Here is a 7,598-nt window from a genome sequence, read left to right on the forward strand (position 1 = left end):
ACTTCCTAGTCCTGGGCCAACCTCACAATCATTGCCATGCTTGAGCCCACTGATGATGCCACTTTGCCAATCCATTTCGCTGGGGGTCGTCCTCTTTTTCTCTGATCCTACACCTTATCAAACATGATATCCTTCTCCAGTGGCTGGTCCCTCCTGACAATATGTCCGAAGTATGAGAGACTAATGAAGTCTGGTCATCCTGGCCTCCAAAGAGCAATCTGGCTGTACTTCATCCAACACAGATCTATTTGTTCTTTTGGCAGCCCATGGTACTTTCTATACCCAATTCTACCACCATAGCTCAAATGCATTAATTCTTCTACAGTCTTCTTTGTTCACTATCCAACTTTCACCTGCATATGAGGTTAATAAAAATACCATGGCTTGAGTCAGGCGCACCTTAGTCCTCAAGCTGACATCTTTGTTCTTCAACACTTTATAAAAAGGTCTTGTACAGCAGATTTACCTAATGCAATGCATCATTTGATTTCTTGACTGATGCTTCCATGAGTGTTGATGGTTGATCCAAGAAAAATGAAGTCTTTGACAACTTCAATCTTTTCTTGTTGTTGTTGTTAAGTGCCATTGAGTCAGTTCTGATTCATAGTGACCCTGTCTAGGGTTTCCAAGGAGCAGCTGGTGAGCTTGAACCGCCAACCTTGTGGCTCAAGCTGACTTTGCAGTTCAGCGTATTAACCCACAGTGCCACACCAGGACTCCATTTATGTAGATGTTATTTATTGGTTCAGTGGTGAGGATCTTTGTTTTCTTTACCTTGCGATGCAATCCATACTGAAGGCTGTGGTCTTTGATCTTCATCAGTATGTATTTTAAGTCCTCTTCACTTTCAGCAAAAAAGCTTGTATCATCTGTATATTGCAGGTTGTTAATGAGTCTTTCTCCAATATTGATGCCATGTTTTTCTTCATATAATCCAGCTTCTTGGATTATTTGCTCAGCATATAGACTGAGTAAATATGGTGAAAGTATACAATCCTGTCACACACCTTTCCTAATTTTAAATTACTCGGTGTTCCCTTTTTCTGTTTGAACAACAACTGCCTCTTGGTCTATGTACAGGTTTCTAAAGTGTTCCGGAATACTCATACTTCACAATATGAGTATTGTACATAGCTTATCATGATCCACACAATTGAAAGCCTTTGCGTAGCCAATAAAGCACAGGTAAACATCTTTCTGGTATTCTCTGCTTTCAGCCAAGATCCATTTGATGTCAGCAATGATAGCCCTCATTCCATGACCTCTTCTGAATCTGGCTTGAACCTCTGGAAGTTCTCTGTCAACATATGGTTGCAGCTGTTTCTGTATTGTTGTTGTTGTTGTTAAGTGCCGTCGAGTCGGTTCCGACCCATAGCCACCCTGTATAGGGTTTCCGAGGGTGTAAATCCTTACGGGAGTAGAAAGCCTCATCTTTCTCCCGCGGAGCAGCTGGTAGTTTCGAACCGCTGACCTTAAGGTTCGCAGCCCGATTCGTAACCACTACGCTACCAGAGCTCCTGTATTACCTTTAGTAAAACTTTACTCGCATGGGATAACATTAGTCATTACAGAAATGTAAATGAAAGCCACAGTGGGATACCACTTCAATCTTACTAAAAGGATTATAGTGAAAAAGGCAGACAGTAACAAGTGTTGGCAAGGAAGTGGAGAGATTAGAGCCCTTCTAGGTAGTATAGTGCTTATGAGTCAGGCTGCTAACCTCAAAGTCAACAGTTCAAAACTACCAGCTGTTCTGCGGGTTGGCCATTCTATGGTGTACATAGCTCACTAATGTTGTTGTCCCTCCTATCTATCTAGCTATTGCTTGGATGAAATATTAGACACAGAGGTGAGTTCAGTTCCAGACCTGAAGAGTGACCAAGGGCAATAGTCCTGGGGGTTCCAATAAGCCTGGCTTTTTTTTTTTTTTTTTTTCTTGAGTTTAATTCTATATTTTCTCTCTCTGTATCCAGGACCTTCTAGGCATTTGGTAGTGGTAGCCGGCACCATCTAGTTCTTCTGGACTCAGGATCATGGAGACTGATGTTCATGACTAATTGTTTCCTAGCATCTTCAATTTTCATCATTCTTTCCTCTGGACAAGGAGAGACCAACAGTTGTACCTTAGATGGCTGCTCATGAGCTTTTTAGGTCCCAGTTGTTATCTACCACAGTAGGACGTAAAACACTGTGTTTGTGATTATGCTATCTGCCTGTGACCCACTATGATCTAACTATACAGCATTTTCATCACCCACAAAGAAACTCTTTGTTAGCAGTCACTCCTCACTTCCCCAGGGACCCTTGACTGTCCTCACTCCCTGGGCCCAGGCAACCACTAATTTACACTCTGTTTACGAACCTTTCATATAAATGGTATCATGTAATATCTGGTCTTTCCTGACCAGCTTCTTTCATTTAGCATAATGTTTTCCAAGTTCATTCATATCATAGTATCAGTACTTTATAGGTTTTTATGAATAATATTCCATTATATAGAATTAGAACCTCTTTTATTTATCCATTCATCAGTTGGTGGACGTTGGTTGTTTCCAATTTGGGCTATTATGAGCAATGCTGCTATTCATGAGTGAGTTTTGGGGGTTTTCTTTTGACATTTGTTTTAATTTGTCTTGGATCTATATCTAGGAATGGAATTGCTGGGTCATATGGTAATTCTATATTTAACATTTTAGAAACTGCCTAACATTTTACATGTTATCCAAAGTGGCCACCCATTTACATTCCTCCTAGCAGGGTGATAGTGGTGGGGATGTGCCGTGGAGTCAGTTCTGACACACAGCGACCCAGGTTTCCTAGGCTGTAAATCTTTACGGGAACAGAAAGCCTTATCTTTCTCCCATGGAACAGCTGGTAGTTTCAAACTGCTGACTTTGAGTTTAGCAGCTTGACTCATAACCACTATACTACCAGTTGTTGTTAAGTGCCTTTGAGTCGATTCCGACCCACAGCAACCCTGTATAGGGTTTCCAAGGAGCAGATGGTGACCTTGAACCACCGGCCTTGCAGTTCAAAGGACTTAGCAGTCTGATGCATTAGCCCACAGTGCCACACCTGGACTCCATTTATTTGGGGAATTGACATGAGTTAGCACATATATAAATGTATTTAGAACAGTTTCTGTTGTAGATTACACACTCAACAAGATTACTTCCCACTCTTCAGGTAAGAGACTGTAGCATGGTAGGATAAGCACTCGACCTCAACATGGGTTTGGACCTCAAGATTGGTGGGTTCAAACTCACCAGCAGCTCCTTGGAAGCCCTATACAGGGTAGTTATGAGTCAGAACCAACTCAACATCACTTAAAAACAACAGGTTACAAGGAATCCTGGTGTGGCACTATAGAATAAACACTGGACCATAGGGTTGGTCTGAACCACAAGGTTAGGAGTTCAAACTCACCAGTGGCTAGTCAGAACTGACTTGAGGGCATTTGATGATGACAACAACTCTAGGTAAGAAGGAATAAATGGTGTTAACTTTTCTTTCTGAAAGGGATGATAAAGTTAGGAGACGACTCACTGCAACCCTGTATAGGGTTTCCCAGGCTGTAAAGCTAGGAGAATACAAAGACTGGCACAGGGGAGTCAGTGTAGCAAGAGTTCAGTCATATTACTGTAATCACTCAGTGATTTTCCAAGTGGACTCATTAACGCAACACCAGAAAGAACCCTGGATGCTTGTATACCAAGGATGTGGAGAAACTGAAAACTAGGGGGCGCTCTCTCAGACTCTGCACTTGTAGGAAAGAGAGCAATGAAAGCTTCCCACACAGACTCAAAGACAGTATTGTTGTTGTTAATTGAGTCCATTCCAATAGCAACCCTGTATAGGGCTTCCAGGAGCAGCTGGTAAGCTTGAAATGCCAACTTTGTAGTTCAAAGGGCTTTGCAGTCTGGCACATTAACCCCCAGCACCACATGAGACCTTTCAAAGGCAAAGTTCCTGTGAAGGAGTCATTGAATATTCATAACCTCTTACACTGCAGACAGATAGCACTCCATGGTCTTTAAAAAAGTTTTCACTTTGAGGTAAGTATAGCATGACTAGTTTTGATCATTTAGAAAAGTACACATATATAGTATTATATAGTATCGTTTCTATGGTAGGTATATAAAAGTATGAAGATCATATTGGCAGTTACCTTTGGGTGTTGTTAAGTGCTGTGGAGTCGATGATTCTGACCTATAGTGACCCTGTGTAGCGTTTCCGAGGAGCAGCTGGTGAGCTTGAACCACCGACCTTGCAGTCTGGCGCATTAACCCACAGTGCCATACCAGGACTCCAAGGAGACACCAGGATGCCGGTCAAAGGGACACTGGTTCTGTCTGTAAGGTTCATCTTGATGACATTTCAAAGCACTGGGAAGAAGCGGGTTTCCTGTTCTGTCTTACTGTGGTCCATAGCACAGTTCACAGTTCACAGTTCAGAGTTCACAGTTCCTCATCAGCTCTTTTCATAGTCTGTACTAAGTGCACCTGCTGGAGGCCTCTAAGCCCTGGCCCTGTGCTCTTAACTCACTGTCCACTCTTTCACCCTTGGCTTGCCAGTTGCTATTCATTATTCCCTTTCAAAAACATTCTTTTGTACTGTTTTGAAGTTGACTTAATACAACTTTAAAGTGCTAGCCCATCTTGAAGGCCCAGCAGAAATCCTACCTCCCCCAGAAACCTCCCCCCCAAAACCAGTTCACCTATTCCACTGAACTTTCATTCTTAAAAACACACACAAGTCTCCCCGCCCCCCGCCGTTCTCTTGGCACTAGGCGCTCATTCCTTTACTTCCCTTCCTCTGCTGTCCTCCAGCTCCTGATATAGCTGACATCATGGGTTTCGGAGACCTGAAAACCCTCACCAGCCTCCAGGTTCTCAATGATTATCTGGCCAACAAGAGCTACATCGAGGGATATGTACCATCACAAGCAGACGTGGCGGTATTTGAAGCAATCTCAGGCCCTCCACCTGCCAACTTGTGTCATGCCCTACGTTGGTATAATCACATCAAGTCTTATGAAAAGGAAAAGGCCAGCTTGCCAGGAATGAAGAAAGCTTTGGGCAAGTATGGGCCCACTAATGTGGAAGACATGACCGGAAGTGGGGCTGCAGACAGTAAGGATGACGATGATATAGATCTCTTTGGATCTGAGAGGAGGAGGAAAGTGGAGAAGCAAAGAGGCTAAGAGAAGAACGCCTTGCACAGTACGGGTCAAAGAAAGCCAAAAAGACTGCTCTTGTTGCCAAGTCTTCCATCTTGCTCGATGAGAGACCTTGGGATGATGAAACAGACATGGCCAAATTGGAAGAGTGTGTTAGAAGTATTCAAGCAGACAGCTTGGTCTGGGGCTTTTCTAAGTTCGTTCCAGTGGGATATGGAATTAAAAAACTTCAAATACAGTGTGTGGTTGAAGATGATCAAGTTGGCACAGATACGTGGAGGAAAAGATCACTGCTTTTGAAGACTATAGATGTGGCTGCTTTCAGTAAGATTTAAAATTCATCCTGAATGATGGCGGGGTAGGACTACAAAGGCAAGAAGTGACTGGCTTACAAGCTTTCAAGAGGGAACCTAGAGACAGGGGGCCTGGAGGAAGGCAGAATCTCCAGTGAGTAGCATCCAATCTGCCTAGGCAGGGCTAATGAAATGAAATGCAGATGGGTCTCTTGTGATACAATAGTGAATAAGTGTTATCAGGACTGATTGTGAAGGTTGGAAATGTAAAGGTAGACATTTTATGGCAAGGAAGGAAGTGATTAACTTTTCAGTCTAGGAGCAGAGGTCCCTAGGACCATCAAGGGAGAAGAGCCGAGAGCGGGAACCTACCCAGAGAAGCAGTGAGGCCCGAGATGGAGGCAGAGACAATGACGTGGAGAGATGAAGCAGCTGGGGACTTTAGATCCAGAGAGGGAGAGCGACTGTGTACTGAAGACTGGGGTGGGGGTGGGGGTCGGGAATAGTGTAGGGGGCAGGCTTGCAGGGCATACCCTTTGGTTGGTTGATGATGCATGGAGGGGATTGTAACCATGGCAATGATACAATGTACGATAGAATGAATGTAAAACTAATGTTCTCCCATGTAAACTATCAATATAATTCACAATAAAACACTAAAAAAAAAATTCATCCTGAATGGTTGCATTTAAATAAAACTTTGAAAGAAAAAAAACAACCACACACACACAAGCATCCTTTTCTGTCATTGCGTGGTGCTGTAGGATAAGCACTGGACTGCTAACCTTAGGTGGGTGGTTCAAGCCCAACAGTCACTCCTCAGAAACCCCAGACACAGTGTGGTCCCTATGAATTGGAGCTGACACTTAAAAACATCCTATTTAACTCCTCTGAATTCTGTTGTTAGCTGCAGTCCAAGTTGGTCTCTCCAGTCCTCTCCTTGCTGAGCTGCAGACCAGACTGTTGTGATCCATACAGTTTTCACTGGCTGATTTTCAGAAGGAAATGGCCAGAACATTGTTGAAAGCTATTCAGCATCATAGCAACACACAAGCCTCCAACTGGCAGATGTGTTGGTGGCTATGCATAAGGTGAGTTGGCCAGGAATCCAACCAGGACCTCATGCATGACAGGTGAGAATTCCACCATGGAACTACCAGAACAGTGTCAATTTACTTTGCACCATGAAAAAAAAGAAAAGATTTTCATTTATTTGCAGTCAGGGCCAGGACTAGGGTAAAGCACTTGTCTGAGGCACAAAAATGAAGAAGCCAAGAAAACTCAGTCATCAAGACAAATATTATTTTCATACACTATTTTAAAAATTCACTATCAATGAAGAAAGTGTATGATAAATAAAATATCAACATGGTAACTAAAGACAGACGGTTAATGAGTTTCTCCTTTTGTCTCCAATTCATCCTGACTTGGTTTGGCATGTCACCGAGCCTATCTTTATCCAATATTTTTTTCTATTTGATCCATCATGACTTTTTTTGCACTCATTTCGATTTTTTAAGAACATTGCGTTGTAGTCTTTATTTTGATTCCTGAGTCTTTTGGTATCCCTTCAATTCTGCTCCTCAGATATTTGTCCTGTTTGCCCCATCCCTGTATACATCCTACCTGCCTTCCCTCTGAATTTTCTTACTCATCATTTGTAATTTTGCTGATGGTTCCTCATCAAGAGTTCTGGATTTTTTCTTCACCTTTCTTGAGTATGTCTCCTCTTTGTTTGAAAAGGTGAGGAAGTTATGCCCACATACAAAATATATTCACTTAAACGTTGAAAAGGCACATTCTGTGTACATGAAATGTTTTTGCTTTGTTCATTTATGACATCTAAGATGTACATGGAGAACTACAAGGAGGAAGTACCGTAACTGTTATTGTAGGGAAGGGACTGTAATCATTGAGATGAAACAAAGTTTATGATTGTTGAAAGTAAAGCTAATAATTTGGCTTGTAAACCTTCACTCAATTCACAATAAAAAGTTAAAAAAAAAAAGGTGAGTTTTCTGTTAACGTTTATTTTGTTGAGATGGAAAACTTTCTGCGGTTTTTGATCTGTTCTGATTCCCTAAGTAAGATTTTATATAAAGTCACTAAACTTGGGAAGTCTTGGC

At 42.3% G+C, this 7,598-nt stretch overlaps 1 pseudogene; it reads left to right on the top strand.

The window, feature by feature from the left end:
* Positions 1-4,849: 4,849 nt before the first annotated feature.
* On the top strand, positions 4,850-5,514 carry LOC102830446 (annotated as a pseudogene).
* The last annotated feature ends 2,084 nt before the right edge of the window (positions 5,515-7,598 follow it).

This window comes from Chrysochloris asiatica, unplaced genomic scaffold, assembly GCF_000296735.1.
Source record: "Chrysochloris asiatica unplaced genomic scaffold, ChrAsi1.0 scaffold00037, whole genome shotgun sequence".
NCBI classification, from domain to species: domain Eukaryota; kingdom Metazoa; phylum Chordata; class Mammalia; order Afrosoricida; family Chrysochloridae; genus Chrysochloris; species Chrysochloris asiatica.